The sequence below is a fragment of the Equus asinus genome, chromosome 5, assembly GCF_041296235.1.
Source record: "Equus asinus isolate D_3611 breed Donkey chromosome 5, EquAss-T2T_v2, whole genome shotgun sequence".
In the NCBI taxonomy this organism is placed as follows: domain Eukaryota; kingdom Metazoa; phylum Chordata; class Mammalia; order Perissodactyla; family Equidae; genus Equus; species Equus asinus.
Genome location: NC_091794.1, coordinates 6,609,928 through 6,628,987, shown reverse-complemented (window position 1 = coordinate 6,628,987; position 19,060 = coordinate 6,609,928). Strand labels below are relative to the sequence as shown.

General features: G+C 38.7%; 1 protein-coding gene across 9 annotated transcripts in view; it reads right to left on the bottom strand.

Moving 5' to 3' along the window:
* The window catches only part of ZPLD1 (zona pellucida like domain containing 1), a 317,360-nt gene that overhangs the window by 151,543 nt on the left and 146,757 nt on the right, over positions 1–19,060 (bottom strand). For 8 of the 9 annotated variants that reach the window (XR_011503139.1, XR_006528379.2, XR_006528380.2 and 5 more), the window contains 2 exons: positions 7,610–7,675; positions 6,462–6,547 (listed from right to left, as the gene is read on the bottom strand). The exons of the other annotated variant lie outside the window; for it this stretch is intronic. The gene's annotated coding sequence lies outside the window, so the exon portion shown is untranslated. The remainder of the gene's footprint in view (positions 1–6,461; positions 6,548–7,609; positions 7,676–19,060) is intronic. 9 annotated transcript variants of the gene reach the window in all.

The following is a 19,060-nucleotide window of genomic DNA, read 5'->3' as shown; positions in this document are numbered from 1 at the left end:
TATGTGTGTATATGTGGACATTTTTTCTCATACTCCTATCCACAGTCCAAGGTGCATATTACATCTGAAACAAAGACAATACTGTGAGCTAAAAAATTTATTTTAATTTAAAATCATTGTCTTGTTTTCAAAGGAGTTAAGAAGAAAAAATAGAAACTCTTGAAAATTGGGTTTTAAAGTAGAAATACTAGTATACCTTAAAGCACTGCATTAAAAAGGATTATAAATAATGAAAAAAATTCACTCTCGTGAAAACTTACTAGTTCCTGATCTCAAACAGCCAAAATAGAAACTAACGTTTAAAAAAAGAGATGCTCACTCTTGAGAAGGCTGGTTTAAGTACGACTGATGTACACAGCACTGTGAAAGAAATATGAATGCGGTCTGGCCTTGCAGCTCCTGGACCTTGCTGATTGCACCGGATGGAAAGATGCAGCTGTTGCAGCTCTTAGAACAGACAGTAGAGTCTTTAAGAGGATACTCAAGGATCTGCAGGGATCCTGAGGAAGACGGCTAAGCAGACACCTCAACGCCTGCGGCTGTTTGCTCCACACTGTGTGCACCACATTAGTGTGTGCTAATGTTCATCAGTACCATCTCCAAAGCATGGAACTTGGGCTTCATTTAGTGCCACTGGCAGCAACACTTCAAAGCTAGACAGTACTGGAGACGAACGGACACTTTGGCCTGAAATATTGAGCTTTTACCAAAGTACTTCTACCCCAAGCTGAGGCTTGCCTACCTGTTACCTTCAAGAAAAAGAAAGAAATATACTCTCTGTGATATTCTTTAGAGTGAAATGAATAAGTGCAACTAAATGAGAAGTTCACGAGGGGTTGTGTGGGAGCCAAGGTTTATTCAATTTTAAGAAAGTATTTTCTCGAGCTGTGCTATCCAACACAGTGTCCACTAGCCACATATGGCTATTTAAATTCAAATTAAATTTAGTTTAATTTAAAATTAAACAATTCCTCAATCATACAGCCATATTTTAATGCTCCATAGCCATATGTGGCAAATGGTGACCATATTAGCACAAATATAGAACATTTTCATAACAGTACAAATTCTCTTGGGTAGTGCCATTTTAGAGAAAAGCAATCAAGGTGTTACCCAGACTTTAGCTATGGAAGCAATACAAGGAGAAAAGTTCAAAATATTATCAAATACATTTTTATAAAGCTTTGCTATTCAAGGAAGAGAGAAATACTTGACCTCAACTCTCTAAATTTACTTTTAATATTTATTAGATTTACTTGATCTTCCATAAAATCATGGAACAGACAACAGGAACACAAAAAAAGAACACCGCACAGATAGCAAGCACCAGCAAAGAAGCTCCCACCAAAAGTGAAACACTCAGTAGATACAAGTTCACAGAGGAGTAAGGCTTAAGACTTAGGGGCTTATGGAACTTGAGGAGGCTGGAATCTTAGATTTTTTTTTCCTTCATTATGAAATAATCTGTATACTCATCTAAACCAAACTGAATCTCTGGATCTTTTCTTTTTGTTTTTTGAGGAAGATTAGCCCAGAGCTAACATTTGCCACCAATCCTTGTCTTTTTGTTGGGGAAGACTGGCCCTGAGCTAAGATCCGTGTCCATCTTCCTCTACTTTATGTGTGGGATGCCTACCACAGCATGGCTTGACAAGCGGTGCCATGTCCACACCCGGGATCCAAACCAGCCAACCTCGGGACGCCAAAGTGTAATGTGTGAGCTTAATCACTGCGCCACCGGGCTGGCCCCTGAATCTCTGAATCTTTTGAAGGTGTATCCTGATTTTTCAGACTTCTGTAACAGGAAATAATATGAATGTACCAGTTTATTAAATGAGATAAACTCAGAAAAAATAGGACAAATTTAATTTTTCCCACCACTAACCCCTTGACTTGATCTTCTCCACCCCTAGATGATACCTTTGCTAAGATCTACAGCTTTTCTAGTGACTTTTAGACAACATAAAGTGCTGTCTAATATAATGGCATCACTTGCACTCTATGGTCTGAGTCAAACTCCTCCCTCCCCCCTCTAAGGGCCGCTTCAGGGGCAGAGCTGAGTTGGGACCTTCATCTTTATTCCCCACCTTGCTCCTCTGCTTCCTCATCCTGTTTCACTAGACTGCATCTGGCCTCTCTAAAGCTGGAGCAGGGAAGGCACGGGAAACAAGGGTCAGAAAGTTCTTATTTGATAGAAGCTGGGCATTGTAGATTTCAAAGGTTGGCTTTCTGTTTCATGGAGTGGTTTGTAGGTTCTTGAGAGAACCCTACACTATCTCTGACCTGCCGCGCCTGGCTCTGCCAAACAGACTTCAGCCAGCCACTCTCATTGCTTCCATTTCATACGGACACACATTGGTCTAGTGCTAAAAGCAAGGGGTTTGGCATCAGACCAAGGAGAGTGAAAATTGCTTCTCTTCTACATACTACCGAGATTGCACAGTCATTTCACCTGTTTACACTTCAGCCTTCTCTCTTATTAAATGGGGATTATTTAGGGGTTGTTGTCAATTATAGGATTATTATAAGTACAACGAATAAAACAGAGCCTGTGTATATTAATTGTTTATTTTTCTTTTCATCTATTCTCTCCCTTTTCATGGATTGTGCTATGATGTTTTACCTAAAAAGCCATCGACTTTACCCAAGGTCATCTAGGTTTTCGCCTGTCATCTTCTAGGAGTTCTATAGTTTTGCGTTTTACATTTAGGTCTGTTATTCATTTTGAGTTAATTTTCATGAAGGTTGTAAGGTCTATGTCTAGATTCTTTTTTTTTTTTTTTTTGCACGTGGATGTCCAGTTGTTCCAGCACCATTTGTCAAAGAGAGTCTTTTTGCTCCATTGTATTACCTTTGCTCCTTTGTCAAAGATCAGTGATTATATTTATGTGGGTCTATTTCTGGGATCTCTATTCTCTCTCTCGTTGATCTATTTGTCTATTCTTTTGCCAATACCACATTGTCTTGATTACTGTAGCTTCACACTAAGTCTTAATGTTGGGTAATGTCAGCCCTCCAACCCTGTTCTCCTTCGATATTGTGCTGGCTATTCTGGGTCTTTTACTCCTCCACATAAACTTTAGAGTCAGTTTGTCAATATCCACAGAAAAACTTGCTGGGATTGCGATTGGGATTGCATTGAATATATAGACCAAGTTGAGAAGAACTGACATCTTGACAATATTGGGTCTTCCTATCCATGAACATAGAATATCTCTCCATTTAGTTCTTTGATTCTTTCATCAGAGTTTTGTAGTTTTCCTTATGTAGCTCTTGTACATATTTTGTTAGATTTATAACAAGTATTTCATTTTTTTAAGTGCAAAGAAATGATCATAGCAGCTTCATTTGTAATAGGCAAAAACTTTAAGGAAACTAAATGGCAAATAAATTTAGCATATCCATACAACAAATTACTACTTATCAGTATAAAGAAATGGACTATTGAGAGAGGCAAAATGACGAATAAATCAAAGTAATTATATTAAGTGAAAGAAGTCAGACAAAAAAGAGTATTATTGTATGATTCCCCTTATATACAATTCCAGAAAATGCAGACTAACTAACCTATAATGGCAGAGAACCCATCAGTGGTGCCTGAGGAACAGTGGGGGAGGGAAGGAGGGCAATTTGAAGGCTTCTTCCTTTTAGATGGTTTCAAAGTAAACTTTTTTTTCTCCTGAGTAATCTGTATTTTGTATATCCAAAATTCATTGGAAATTCTCACTCTCCAATTCACTTTCCTTCATGAAAACCTAACCGAACATTCTCAGTTAAATCAAAGCAAGAATGCAAGTAAATACTCTATCTCTGTTCTCATTTTCCAAAATCGTAAGTCCAGGAAAGTAACATATCAGAAAATTATTAGGACAGTTTCTCTTTTAATCAGAAGCAAGATCTTTTATTTTATTATTTCTTTTCATGATCCCTGACATTTTCAGCAAACCTTCTTCCAAAGGATATCCTTTCTTCAAGGAATTCAGTGTTGTAATGTGTATACACATGTAAAACACTTCCATTCTTTATTGTTTCCCACAGACAATGTGATTAATGTGCTTCTCAACCATCAGTGAATCACACGCGAGTGCAGAACACCCCCCCACACACCTCAAACCTCCAGGTACAAGCTGACTCTTTACAGTCAGATTTTAATTCTTTGCCTAGAGCTGATCTATCTGCTCGACATGCACTGTTATTTCAGTTACACTGAAATGAGTAGTGCAAACAATTGAATGGTTTGTGACAGCCCTAGTATATTCTGTTTTACAGAATTAACCCATTTTCATATTTAAAAGCAGAATTTCATTCTTTCTCCTTATTCTAACTAAAAGCATTTAGAAGATAATTATTTCAAAAGTTTTAAAATTCTTTTTAAGATTAACAGTTGTTGGGTCTACTGTGAAAATAGGAAAACTGAAGCGTGGAGGGGTATGATGCCCTGAATGGCTAAGTGAGACTATCCTTAGACCAATTGTTACAGAATCCAGCCTGCCAGTGTGTATTTGACAAGCAAATGTTTTAAAAACAATTCTAATGTAAATGTCTTCAGGCAGGCATGAGTTCCCCAAATTGCCAGTCTCCACCATTCTCTGTAGCTAGCCTGCCATTTTACACATTTCTATTACCTAGGGGGCCCACAAAGCACTTCACTTTTCAACACCTAATTTATAAAGCTTTAGAAGTTTTAGACTGAAAGAATGTTAGAGTTTAAAGGATCTTAGAAACATATTGCGGAACCTTCTCATCTTACTAATGAGGCACAGATAAATGACTTGCTCACACCAAACATTACATTAGTAGCAGAATAGCAAAAAAATCAGACTTTCTCACCCCTGATGTTGCTTTTCCATTACAACATTCTGTCTTTCTAGCTTTTAGGCCTAAATCTTAAATTTCCCCCCAATACAATGTAAGTTTCGAGAGAGCGGGCCATTTAGGTCCTGTGAAAAGATGTAATCCTGAAGCTAAAGCAGTAAGAAGGACGGAATAAAGCAGGCACTAATTTTTGTTAATTAAATGAGTGAGACTTAGTCAGGAGAGGTGTGGGAACTAAGACGATTAATATTAACTGACTTAGGTTACTTGCCAGGTATTTTATACGTGTGATCACCTGTAATCCTTCCAAAAGTAATGCCGGAGAGAAATTAGAGCCCCTTGTTACAGACGAGGAAACTAAAGCTTGTAGGTAACCGTCTGCACAGTCTGCCTGATTCTAATTCCTCACACTCTTTTCCCTGCACACACAGAATTTGGTGGGGCCAATAGTAAAATTCTTAGTATTAACAGATTTATAATTTCTAGACAATAACATAAAAACATAAGAGCACTTATAATATCATAGGCATTGTGCTAAGCTTTTTATAGTTTAATACTATGGGTTAACTGCTATTTTTCAGATCAGAAAATGAGGCACAGAGTTTAAAATTTGCTTTAAGTCCCATAACTAGGGAGTGGCAGGATCAAATGCAAAGCCAAGGAAGGCGGCTCCAGAGTCCATGCTCATAACTACTGCACTAAACTGCCACATGGACTAGGAGAGTGGTTCTTAAAGTGGGGTTCCCTGACAAGCAGCAGCAGCACCTGGGAACTTGTTAGAAATACACATTCTCAGGCCCCACCCAGACCCATTGACTCCGAATTTGTAGGGGTGACACCGAGCACGCTATATTTAAGAGCCTTCTACATGATCCTGACAGATGCTAAAGTTTAGGAACAATGAACTAAGAAATGATGCAATCATTTTCAAGATGATTGTACACTCATCTTTTCACACGCCCACTTCCAGAAATTTTTCTGAGCATACACTTTTTAAAAAATATATCAAACTGTACTGTTGGGCAATTTATTTTTCCTCTAATCAATACATCATGAGCATTTTCATGTATTGATGATTTTTTGAGAACATAACTTTCCATGGTGGCTTAATTCTCGCTATGGACTGAATGTTTGTATTCCTCCCAAAATTCGTATGTCGAAGACCTAATCCCCAGTGCAATGCTATTTGAAGGTGGGACCTTTGGGAGGTAATCAGGTTTGCATGAGGTCATAAAGGGGAGATCCCATAGGATCAGTGCCCTAATAAAAGGAAGAGACCAGAGCTCTCTCTCTTTTTCCACCACGTGAGGATACAATACGGAGGCAGCAGTCTACACCCGAGGAAGAGGGTCCTCACAAGACCCTGAATCTGCCAGGGCCTCCAGAACTGTGATAAGTAAACATTTGTTGTTTGAACTAGCCACTCTGTGGTATTTTGTTATAGCAATCCACGCTGACTAGGACAGTACTCTATCACTGGCACAGACCAGAATTTGCTAAAAAAAATTCCCTATTGTGTCAAGAACCAGGAAGGATCTGAGATTTTACCCGACCTGTAAGCTAACAAGTTAGCCTGTTACTGTTTCATGGATGCTAGTAGAAGACACAGGACTCCCAGGTCAGAGGAAACAGACTTTCTCACTCACAGCACAGCAGGCAGCAGGCGCATCAGTATATTTGTGTTGGTTCCTTTTCCTCCAAGTGCCACAAAGATGTGTCATATGGCTGATACCTGCACACACAAAAGGTTGTGTTATAGGAGAAGAACCCAGAGCCAAAGGTCCAGGGCTTTCTGACAAGCAGCAGTCATTGTAACCAGCAGCAGATAAGCTTGTCCCCTCCTCTCGAGGAACATGCTGTCCCACGGTAGTCAGGCTATGGTCACCTTGACCTACTTAGTTGCTCGTGTGACTAGCTACAGAAACTGCTCAATATCACAAGACATATAAGCCTTGCGATCTGGCGCACTTTGCAGAACGTGGAGGAGTGGATGCTCGGGGCCCATGGTGGATACCTCTTCCAACAATTGTTGGACATTTAGGCCACTTAAATTTCCTTATCCTTTTAAATAACACTACAGTAAGCCATCTTGTATTTAAAAGTCTATATTTCTTGTTATTCAATTGGGATAAATTCCTAGAAATAGAATGGTATGCTCAATAGTTTTGTTTGGTTTTTTTAGGCTTTGATAAATATTTCACTTAACAGATTGTATGAAAAAGCCCATTTTCCACAAATTCTTAGCAACACTAGGTAATTTTTTGTATTCTTAAAATTTGGAAGGCTCCTTAAAAATCTCAGTAATGATGCTAATTAGCATTTCTTTGATATTACTGAAGGGAACATTTTAACACATGTTGAAATTTGTATTTCTTCTTTTATGAATTAACTGTAAAAGTATTTGCCTTTTTATTCTCTTGGGACTTTATATTTTCTTATTGACTTGTAACAGTTGTTGATGTATTTTTAATAATCCCCATAGGTTTCTCCTTCATTCGGTGATGACACTATAGACATATATATCAGCTATGTACGTCCACAATTACTTTAATATTAATCTGTTGAAAGAATTAATGATTTCCTAATTGCTGCCAAATAGACCAGACCACAGTAAAGTATCTTATTAGCCTCTCTGTAGGGAGCCTCCAGTTAGAATAGCTCACTTTAGAAGGATCACCCTGGCAATGAAATCAAGCACATTTTCCGGTATCTGGCGTTGGGAGTTCCTGGTAGGTCTAGCAGTTCACTAGGAGGACTGAAGGAAGGTTCCAACAAATTTTTGTTCTGAGCTTACCTAGGTCCTTCTTTGCTAATGATTTAGTGCTGATGCTTCTTGCTCGTCTCTAACCAGTAGTCAGTCCTGTTTAAGCCAAAAAAAGAGAATTTGTACTGTTTTAAAAAAAGAATTTGTACTATCAAAACCTTGTTTTAGTTCACATGTATCAATTTTTTCTCTATTATAAAAAATATGAATTTGTTTTCATGACATCCTCTAATGTTTCTGCTTCTGATTTGCACATCGTGACATTATCCTGCTAACTACAGTAGAACCATGCATAACAGAGCTATGCAGAATAGCAAAGTGTTAGTAAAGTGAAAATCTAAATGACTCCTCTCAACTCTGCTCCTCTTTCCACTTCTGCTCTGAGATCTTTATTCTTGAACCCATCCCCTTTCCACTTCTTTAGCCCTTTTATGATGATGACAGAACCACCCTAGCTCTAGCCACACCCCACTTAAAAGTCCAGTCACCAAAATGCAAGTAAGCTGGAGAAATGGTTTTAGGAAAGAATTCATGAAGTTCCACTGAACTACACTCTTGTTCTGTCTCCACGCCCATAACTATAACAGGTCTTAAATAATCTTCTCGTTCTCTTTCAAATGAACTACATACTTCCTGAAAACTAAAATTTATAATAGAATTTTTATAATACATGGGTGCAATAATGGAGATATTGATGACCTGTTAGTCTTCATACAAGATCAATGGTCTCTCTGACACATATTGACCTTAACATTATTTTAGATGATATTTAGCTCAGATCAGTAAATCTTGATTGTTGATATCAACTGCAGTCAATATCTGCTTATTACAGTTAGAATACAAATGAGTAAGCAGGACTTCAAGTGAAGATTACCAGTAGCATTTATGTTTTCTCATTATAAGATCTTAAATCTTGGTTCTAAAAACGTCCTAAGTTAAAATTACTAAAGATTTGTAGAATCAAGTCCTTTCTTTCTGTTGTATGACATGTATGGGACACACTATCATCTGGGAATGTTTATAAAAGTCAAAGAAAGAACAATATTTCATACTAAATTCTTTGCCATGAAACACAAAATTTATTGGGTCCATTAAAAATCCACAGAGAAGTTCACAGGGTTAGCCAAGCTGGAGCTGGTCCTCAGTCACCTAGCAACCTGGAAACAGTCCTCTGGTGTACAGGTGAGCCAAGGCTGGTGGGCGGGCAAGTATGAGAAGGAGTACCAAAGTGCCACTGTGGCCACAGGCCTGGACCACATGCTACCTGGTCTGGGAAAGCCATGAGAAGCAACCCTCCAGAATACAGATGAGCCGTGGCTGGGGATTGGGCAGGCAGGGGGACTCGGGGCACCTCTGCAGGCTCAACCTAGACCTGTGTAGTGCCCTCATCAGGAGAACCACAGGAATGTGGTCACCAAGTCTAGGCTGAAGCAGCCAGATGGCTGAGGGAGTGTGCTCTGTGGGCACACACCTAGGGCATAGCCCACTGGATGTCCCCACACTCCTGTACAGCTGACTCCTCATGCAACATTAGCAAGAAAAAACGAAACACAGCACACCAGTAAGAGAAGATCCCTCACTCTAACAATGTCTTTCCTGTGACATTTTGTCCTATTGACAAAGCTTAACATTATGCTCATTGTAAAGAGAAATGTGTACACAACACGGTCCATTATTGCAGAGCAGTTACTGAAGGGTGAATTCAGAGCTGAGGCAATAAATTGATAACTGTGTTGTTGATCATTTTCACATGTTGTTCATGTGTATTTATTTTTTGCAAATTGTTCATGTCATTATTATATTTTTGTCCTGAGAGGATTTCATATCTTTTGTTTCTCCAAATCCTTTACATGTTAAGAATATCAATTTAGTTCATCATATATATTTTGTTTATGGTTTGAAGAGTAAAGGAAATTTATATTCTTTGTAGAAAAATGTATTAATCTTTTCCTTTTGTTTAAATTTCTTTCGTCTAGATTTCTTTTGTCACTATGCTTAAAGGTAATTTTCCCTACCTAAGATCAGACAAATAATCACCTACAGTATCATCTGATCTATTTTCTCTTCACTTAAAATTTAACCCATAGGGAATTTTCTTTTGTATATGACGTAAAGTAAAAATCCAATTTTATTCTTCTACAAATGTTTTCTAATTATCCCAAAGGCTAAATGAGCTATTATTTTCCCTCTAACTTTCTTTATCTTATGTCATATTATTAAATATTTATGTTTACAGAAAGGAGCAAAAAGTGATTTCATAGACACCTATGAACCCATCACACACAGGTAACAGATGTTAGCGTGTTACCACGTTGTCTTAAAATTTCAAAGGAAACAAAGCATTACATAGAAAACCATTACCCCTCGTTGTATCTTTTCCACCCCTTCATTCCCTAGAAGTAGTTAACATCCTAAAGTTGGGATGTATCTGTAGCCTGCATGTCTTCATATTTTTATTACATACATTTGTGTACATGTTTGTGTGTTTTAAGAAATGTACGTAAATGGTATACTCTAGTAGCCTTTAGCAACTTTTTTTTAACTCATCATTACGTTTTTCAGATGCATCCATGTTCACACACACACTCTTCATTCACTTTAAAACTTTGTAGCATTCTATTTTATAAATAAATCACAGTTTATTTTCCAGTGCCTGCTACTTAGAGACAGTGTGAGCCACACTGGTTGTGATGATTTTCCCTCTCATCTACAACACACGAGGGTCACCTTTGCTCCATACCCCCACAGACTGATGTCACTGGAAGTGTATTTTTGTAGATCTGTTGCATATAGAAAGTTATCTCATTTTTATCTTAATTTGAACTTTGCTGAGGACTAGTCAGATTATATGTATCGGCCACTCAAATTTACTCTTCCATGAATTGCCTGTTCATAACTTTGCCCATGTTTCTTAGAGAAGCACTCGACCAGGAGGTCAATTGCTCTGGTTTGCAGAGCTCTCGGTGAAGTAGACTAACTTGCATAGGGAGCCCAGGTTCCTCCAAGAGGAAATAATGGAATCACAAGCTCTGCATCACAGCAACCTTGCAATATTGCCACACTTTTGGAAATGATTACTATATTACTAACACTAGGAGTCATCATCAAGATGATAGCAGGAACATATATTTTCTACAAATCTTGTAGGCGCCAGGTACTCTGCTTGTTATGTGTTGTCTCATTTCATTTTCACAACTCTATGAGATAAACTCTATTATCTTTACTTTATAGATGAGGAACCTGAAGCTCTGAAAGTTAGAGAACTCAGCTTAGGTCACACAGCTCAAAAGAAGCAAAGGCAAAATTCGAATCCAGCATACAAGCCTCCAGAACTCAAAATCTTAACCAGGCACTCTCTCTACACACTGAACCCAAGTACGCAGGGAAGCCAATGTCAGGACTTAGACTAGAAAAGAATCATTCCCAAGTGACAAGCATCTATGGAACTGGATAGGACCAACCTTCTATAGTGACACCATATGGCAATGAGAAGCCATACGTAGACGGCCAATGTAAACTTGCAGTTATCTTGGAAATATGATTGACAGCCTTTGGTCTGAGAAAGCCACCTGAACAACACGGGATAGTAGGGAAGGAGAAGCCCTCAAATGGGAGATACTGGACTTCCTGCTGCTAAGGACATGTTGTTGCTTGAATGATTAATTGGCATAACAAAGACGATGTGATATATTGCTACTCCTAGTTGGTGAAGTGAGTCATTCTGTATACATAAACCTAATCTATAATGCAAATTTACATACACTAGTGGAATGTATATTCATGTACATTAGTGGACTGTGGATTCATAACTGCTTCTCAGGGGAAGGTGGAGATGTTTGGAACACGACAACAGCCTCTAAGTTGATGGACCGAATGTAACTATGCTCTGCCATAATACAACACAGGAAGTATTGTCAACTAGAAGGGACACATCCTAGGACAAGGCCACTGACATTTCTTATTTTCTTACTTTTAGTATTTCACTGCAAATCAGAGACTAGTCAGCGACTTATAACCTAGTATATGCTTTATAACCTTTAGTTTTTTCTCTTCGTAATTTATCTAGTACTGATGTAAAAAAATTTAAAGAAACTTACTGTGCCTTTTTGTTTGAAAAACACACCAGTTTGGAAGGAGCCCTACAATTTTATTCGTAAGATCTAGCCATCCCTATATCAATAGTAACTGTTCAATTATAATTAATCATTTTAGAGAACATGTTATTGCTTCTTATAAATCAGCTGCTGCTCCTAATTTTACAAAATGCATTTCAATGAATTCCCATCTATACTGTTGTCATATTTCCATTTTTTTTAATTTCCTTCTTAAATCCGTAGGGTTGAAAAGAATCTTAGAGATCCTCCAGCCCAATTTTAATGATAAGAAAATTGTCACTCAGAAAAGCTATGGAATTTGTTCTGGGTTTTATCTTTTATTAGTGGCAGACTTAGGGCAAAAAGCCAGCTTCCAGACTATTCCATCAAGTGCTGTTTCCAGTACTTGTAAAGTTCTTCCCACACCCCTACCTAGAATCAGAAAAAAGGACATCCCACTCACAATTATGCATTCATCATTTTATTTTTTAATAATTAAGGATAGGAGATATATATATATATAATATCTAAGGCAAATATAGACACAGAGATAGAAATATTGAGATCTATAGATACAGATATAGATACATACACAGATACAGAGATAGAGATACAGGTAAAGATATATCTGCCTTAGATATTTTAACTCTTTGCCCCTCCTCACCTTCTCCCTCAGTTGCCACAGACAATAGTTTCAGTACTAAACTGGAAGCAGGATCAGGGCCTCTCATCCCCCAAGGGTCGTACTGGTTAAGGAAGGCTCTCTTTGAATGAATGAATAGTAATAATTTTATCCAACATTTTTAAGTGTGTGGCATTTTACAGATTCTCTTTTCAGCCCCTGGAGGTACTAATGTGATTGTAACATTTACATTTTCCTCAACAAGCCCATTCTCTTGCAAATCTTCATATATGGTTTGCTTATATGATTTTTTCCCGCAAGTAACAACTATGAGACAAGTAGATTGGCTATTGGCAATGCTACGTAGCATTATTGGCCCTAACTCATTGCCCCTCCCTGTATTCACGTCCTTTGCCATATGACTTTCCTGTCTCCCTCACAGCCATGTGGGTTGGTTAATGGAATGTTAACAGATGTGATGGGACCAAAGGCTTGAAAAGCAGCTGCATGTTTGGGCTTGCCCTCTTGTGCTTCTACCATGCAATGGAAAGGACGTGTCCAGGCTAGCCTCTCGTCCCAAGAGGGGGATGAAAGACAAATGGAACTTAGCCAACCCACCCCAGCTAGGCCCAGGCTAGAGCAAACCCTCAAGTGACCCACACAGCCATGAGAGCAAGTAATAGCTGTTTCAAGTCACGAGGTTTGTTCATGTATTGTATTGCTGTGAGAACTTCTAACATGAATTTGCCCTCAACAAATCTTTAAGTGCACAATATATTATTCTTGGCCGCGGGCACGATGCTGTACAGTATGTCTCTAGAGCTTATTCATTTTGTTTAATTGAAACTTTGTGTCCGTTGATTAGTAACTCCACACTTGGACCTCCTCTCAGGCACTGGCAACCACCATTCCCTTCTCTGACTGTACGAATTTGACTATTTTACATCCCTCATGTAAGCGGAATTGTGCAATATTTTTCCTTCTGTGACTGGCTTATTTCATTTAGCATAATGTCCTCAAGTTTCTTCCATGTTGTCACATATGAGGTGGTTTGTTCCAGAGAATTTTGTTGCAATAGGTTACTGGTACTCCAGGGTTCACAGAAACATATCTGACACATGTTGGAAAAATGCCTGCAAAGTGTACAAAACAGTGTTGGTTTTTCTTTGTTATGGAGTCATTGTTGAACAATTTATACTCCAATAAGGGGTCAAGGACATAATATTTAGTATAGTGATTAAGATCGTGGCTATGGGGGCCAGCCCTGTGGCCGAGTGGTTAAAGTTCCTGGCTCTCCACTTTGGTGGTCCAGGTTCCTAGGTTCAGATCTGGTCGGAGACCTACTCCACTCAACAACCATGCTGTGGAGGCATCCCACATACAAAATAGAGGAGGACTGGCACAGATGTTAGCTCAGCGACAATCTTCTTCAAGCAAAAAAAAGAAGAGGATTGGCAACAGATGATACCTCAGGGCAAATCTTCCTCACTAAAAAAAAAAATAAAGGAGCATAGTTATGAAGTGAGATTGCCTGCCTCTGCCCCTTGCCAGCTGATGACTCAGGGTAAATTGCTTCATCTCTCTGTGCTCAGTCTCCTCATCGATAAATGGAGACAATAATAGCACCCATCTGGCACAATATCTGGCATGTAATAAGTCCTCAAATAAGATTAACTACTAATAATAGCGCATTGTCTCACTATATGTTCTTGGGGTTTTGATTACTACATTTTTTATTTATTATACAACCAATTTTCCCTTTTCAGCTTAATTTTTAATTTATAATAGTTTTTCTTGGCTTATATTCTTAAGATACATCAGCCTTTAGATGTGTGCTTATAGAGAGTAAGTTTTTATTACCGGAAATCTCCCAAATGACTTACATTAATCCTTAAAGTAACTCTTCTTATGCTTCTTCTGTCCTAGGGGCTCTTTCTCAACAACTGCACTAAACTCACACCTAGTTTGTGTGAACAGCTCACGACTATTCAGGCTTGCTGCTGTCATGTTGGTTACTTTACTCCCCACTCATATTCCAAGTCTTCTCTTTCTTTATTTCCTTTTTCATTTTGCTAGAGAACATCCTATAGTAATTTATTTTTTCAGAGAGGATCAACTTCCCATGTTTAAAATTGTCTTTATTTTGCACTCACGCTTGAATAACGGCTGGCCTAATGGAGAATCCAAGATTCAAATCCTTCAGAACTTTATAGATACTGCTCCATATTTTTGTAGCATTAGGGGTTGCAAAAAACTAATATTCTGATTTTCCTTCTTTAGTAGGTAACCTCTCTTTTATTTCCATAAAATTATGAGATTTTATCTTTCTCCTAGTATTGCATAAATTTCATCCTGATAGTCCTAAGTTCCTTTTTGCAATATTGTTTTTCTGTGTTCAGTGTCCTTTTTTTTCTTTAACTAGACAACTAGTTTTTATTGAATATTGACTCTGGGAAAGTGGAATTGATAGATCAAAGGGTAAGTACATTTTAAATTTTAATAGATGTTTCCAAGTTAGGCCATAGACTTGTATTATTTCTACATGCTGTTCTCATTAATAAAAAAGTCCTCAAAACAATCACATGAGGTAGCTACTATTATACACCATATTTTACAGATGAGGAAACTGAGGTACAGAGAGATTAAGTGACTTGTCCAAGGGCACAGAACTAATAAGTGGTGGCATCAGGACTCAAATGCAGGCCACATTCTTAATCGTTCCACCATGACTCTCCTTTGTGCTGCCTTGTGCAACCATCACCATCATCCATCTCCAGAACATTTTCATCTCCCCAAATAAAGCTCTGTACCCATTAAACACTGACTCTCCACTACCCTCTTCCCCCAGTGCCTGGCGACCACCCTTCTACTTTCTGTCTCTATGAATTTGATTACCACAGGTACCTCACACAAGTAAAATGATACATAATATCCTCAAAGTTCATCTATGTTGTAGCATGTGTCAGAAGTTGCTTCCTTTTGAAGTGTGAATAATATTCCATTTTGTGTATATGCTATATTCTGTTTACCTATTTATTTGTCAATGGACATTTGGGTTGTATCTACCTTTCAGTTATTGTGAATAATGCTGCCATGAACATGGGTGTACAAATATCTATTCAAGACATTGCTTTCATGGCTTTGGGATATATACCCTGAAGTGGAATCGCTGGATCATACAGTAATTCTACATTTCATCTTTTGAGAAAGTGTCATACCATTTTCCATAGTCATTCCACCATTCTACATTCCCATTAGAAAGGAACAAGTACTCCAATTTCTCCACATCTTTGCCAAAACTTATTTTCTATTTTTGTTTTTTTAATCAAAAGATTAATATCTTCTCTCAGCTAGGGAAAAAGTATTCTTCTATTATTACGTTGATTATATCATTCCTTCCATTCTCTCGAGTTTCTCCTTATAGGTGTTTTACTAGGAAGATATTGGGATTTCTGAACATCTTACATGTCTTGTGAATATTTACACCTCATATACTGAATGATATACTTCCAAACTTCTTTCTCGGTTTTCATCTGTGTCTTTTTGCACTACATTCTGAGAAAATTTCTTGGCTTGATCTTCCATAAAACTGATTTGGTTTTCAACCACATCTATTCTACTATTCAGTTTTTTTATTAAGATTTTTAGATAATTAGTATGATTTGCTTCAGAAGTTGTGGAGTATAAATTTAGTGACATCTTTTATATTTTTCAATTGCTCTTTACCTGACACCTATCTAACCCTTTCTTGAGGTAGTCCTTTTCCCTAAATTTCACAACAATAGAAAAAGTTCACTCTAGTCTAAAGTCTTAGTCCTTTTGTCAACCAGCTGATAGAGAAAATTTGAGTATGATGAGTCTGCTCATACTGTTGTTTCTGTCACTGACACACAGGGCCACTTTTCTGTTCTTGCATTGTGTCCATCACTGCAGTCATGCCTGCAGAGCTGCAGGTCCCTGCACGAGTTTCACTGATGCCCTAGACTTAAACTCCAAGATAGGTCTTCCAGCTCACATTCAAGCTTAATCATCCTTTGCTACCACAACCAATCTTCCAGGGTGGCTGGGTTCACTGGTGTTTCTGGTCCCAGCCGCATGACATCCCACACCCAACCCTCCTCAAGTTAATATTTCACTTGAATGTTCACCCTTGCTCACCTGTCCAGATTCTACCTTCTCCGATGGTGAATTCCTCACTGGGAACCTTGATGTCCTTTATGCCACCAGACTTTTCACAGACCTGGTCAGTCAGAGAGGTGCTAACAACATTGACCCTCAAAAGGGAAAACGTTGACCTTTCCTCTTGGGTAATCCCTTCTTCCCCAACTAAATATTCCCATCTCTTCTCCAGTAATCAACTCAGCATTCCAAAGTCAGATTGAAGACAGCTTTTGTCAGCCAACGAAGTTCATGGTATCCTCTTTCACCTGGGCAGTGGGTCAATTGTGTCCACTCAAGTGGTCATTTTCTGAATAAAAATTAGCTCTAGAGTGACTGGTCTTTTCCATACATATGAAGAAGCTTCAGGGAATTAAGAACTTTACATTCTACATCATCTGTTGCCCTGTTCCATTTATTTCAACAATCATGTAGGGGGTTTTCAATTTCTATAAACTCTCTCTTCTACTTCAGTTTTTCTTAGCAACCTGTTCTAGCTATCTGAATACAGTGTCCCCCAAACCTCTCTGAAGATACTGACAAAGTTGTTTTAATCATCTTTTCTATATTTCTCCAACAATTCAATTTCCTCAAGAATTACTTCTATTTGCTCAGTTTGGTAACTCATTTTTATGCTGTTATTTTTCCTTAAATATCTAGAGATTCTTAATTGTTCACTTACAAGTGACAGTTTAGGATGAGTAATACAGGTGGCACTCCCTTGATAGTGAATTTGATTGCAAGTGACAGAAGCCATGGCTATGGTGAGTGAGCTGGGTCTGTCATCAGATTCCTCTCTGATAGGGTGGGTAGGAGCTTGCCATCAGGATGTGGGAAGGTTTACTCTGTTGGTAGCTAATATTACATGGGAGCCCTATCCAACTTCTCTTTTTCTTTTTACTTTTGAGGAAGATTAGCCCTGAGCTAACTACTGCCAATCCTCCTCTTTTTGCTGAGGAAGACTGGCCCTGAGCTAACATCCATGCCCATCTTCCTCTACTTTATACATGAGACGCCTACCACAGCATGGCATGCCAAGCCATGCCATGCCAACACCCGGGATCTGAACCAACAAACCCTGGGCTGCCAAGAAGCGGAACGTGCGAACTTAACCACTGCGCCACTGGCCGGCCCCCCAACTTCTCTTTTTAGCTCCATTACTCACCTCAAAAGTCCCCTGCCCATCCCCAATGGCCAAATCCATCCACATCTATGTAAGTTCTCAAACTGCTTGTGTCAGTTCTGCTGGAGCTGCGTGGGTATGCCTTTTCTAGGTGCTTGGAATGTCCTAGTTTCATTGGTCTTCCTATTAAGCATCCAACAGATGATTCTCGTCCCTAGCTCCTAAAGATTATGATCTCAGGGCTTTTCCAAAGTTCTGTTTGAAAGAAAAAAACCTTCCTTCTTCCTCCGTTACTATCCTCTTTCATTTGTATTGGCTGCATTTATCAGTTCTGTTAGCTTATTCCATTGATCCAATCCCATCTGCTTTCTATCTTCCAAAATTTCTGCTGGTATCACCCTTCATGTTTCTTAGTGCTGTTCCATTACATTACGTTGTTTTTCTTATTTTTATATTTATTCACTCATTCCAATGGAACTTTAGGGACAAAAATGTAAATGTATGTGCCTAGTCATCCAGAAGGCACTTGGCTCCCAAAGGACTTTTTCTCTTTATTTTTCTTTTTTCCTTTCTTATTTATTTTTATTTCATTGCTTTTTATTTAGTTCCTTGTTTCTGTTTTCTGTTTTATTCAAATGTCTTTTAAGAAGCAGGCCAGTGACAGGAGCCCTGGCATAGGAATTATGATTCCTTTATTCTAATCATGTCTTTGCCATTATGACAGTGCCTGGCACATTATAGCTGCTCAATAAGTATTTACAAACGAATGAATGAAGTAAATTGCCATTCCTCCCCAGACTTTGGCTTTCTCCAACGTAAAATTAGGAGGCTTCTGCAAGTGGCAGCAAGTTATGGTTCTTCCTGGGCTAGACAGAAAGCATTTATCATCACTCAACAGGAGGCACTAAAAGGAGAGAGGCTTCCAGTGTGTGAGCAGGAATGCAGTGATATGTCACCATGTAAGGGGCAACCCAGGATAGAAAACTGTGCTCAAAACCTAAAAGGAGGCCTTTGACATCAGAGTTTCGGGGAAGTTCAAAGCAATCATAATTACGCATAACAACGGACCGTCGGGAGACGGCATAACTGCAATCAGGCCAGAGGGCAGCTGAGCACTGAATGAGCAGAGAGTGAGATGAAAACACAGTTTGCTTTCAGAAGGACCTGTATTAACACCCTCTGCCTTTTTTTAAACCCACTTCATAAAAACCAACGTAGGTAAATCCTCCAGGGCCACAGGGCCTGACACCCCCACCCAGAGAAACTCCCCAAGGTCCTGCACACCCCATCCAGACTTAAACACCCATCACCAGGTTGTCCACTGGCGATAAGGTTCCCAGGACAGGGGATAAAGCCTCACAGAAACACACGCAATTGGCGTAACTCCAAACCACATGCAATCATCCAAAACAATTCATCAGCAATGATACTGCTTGACAACACCAAAAGCCAAACTCAGAAACACTGTCTTCAGTGGGTTCCTT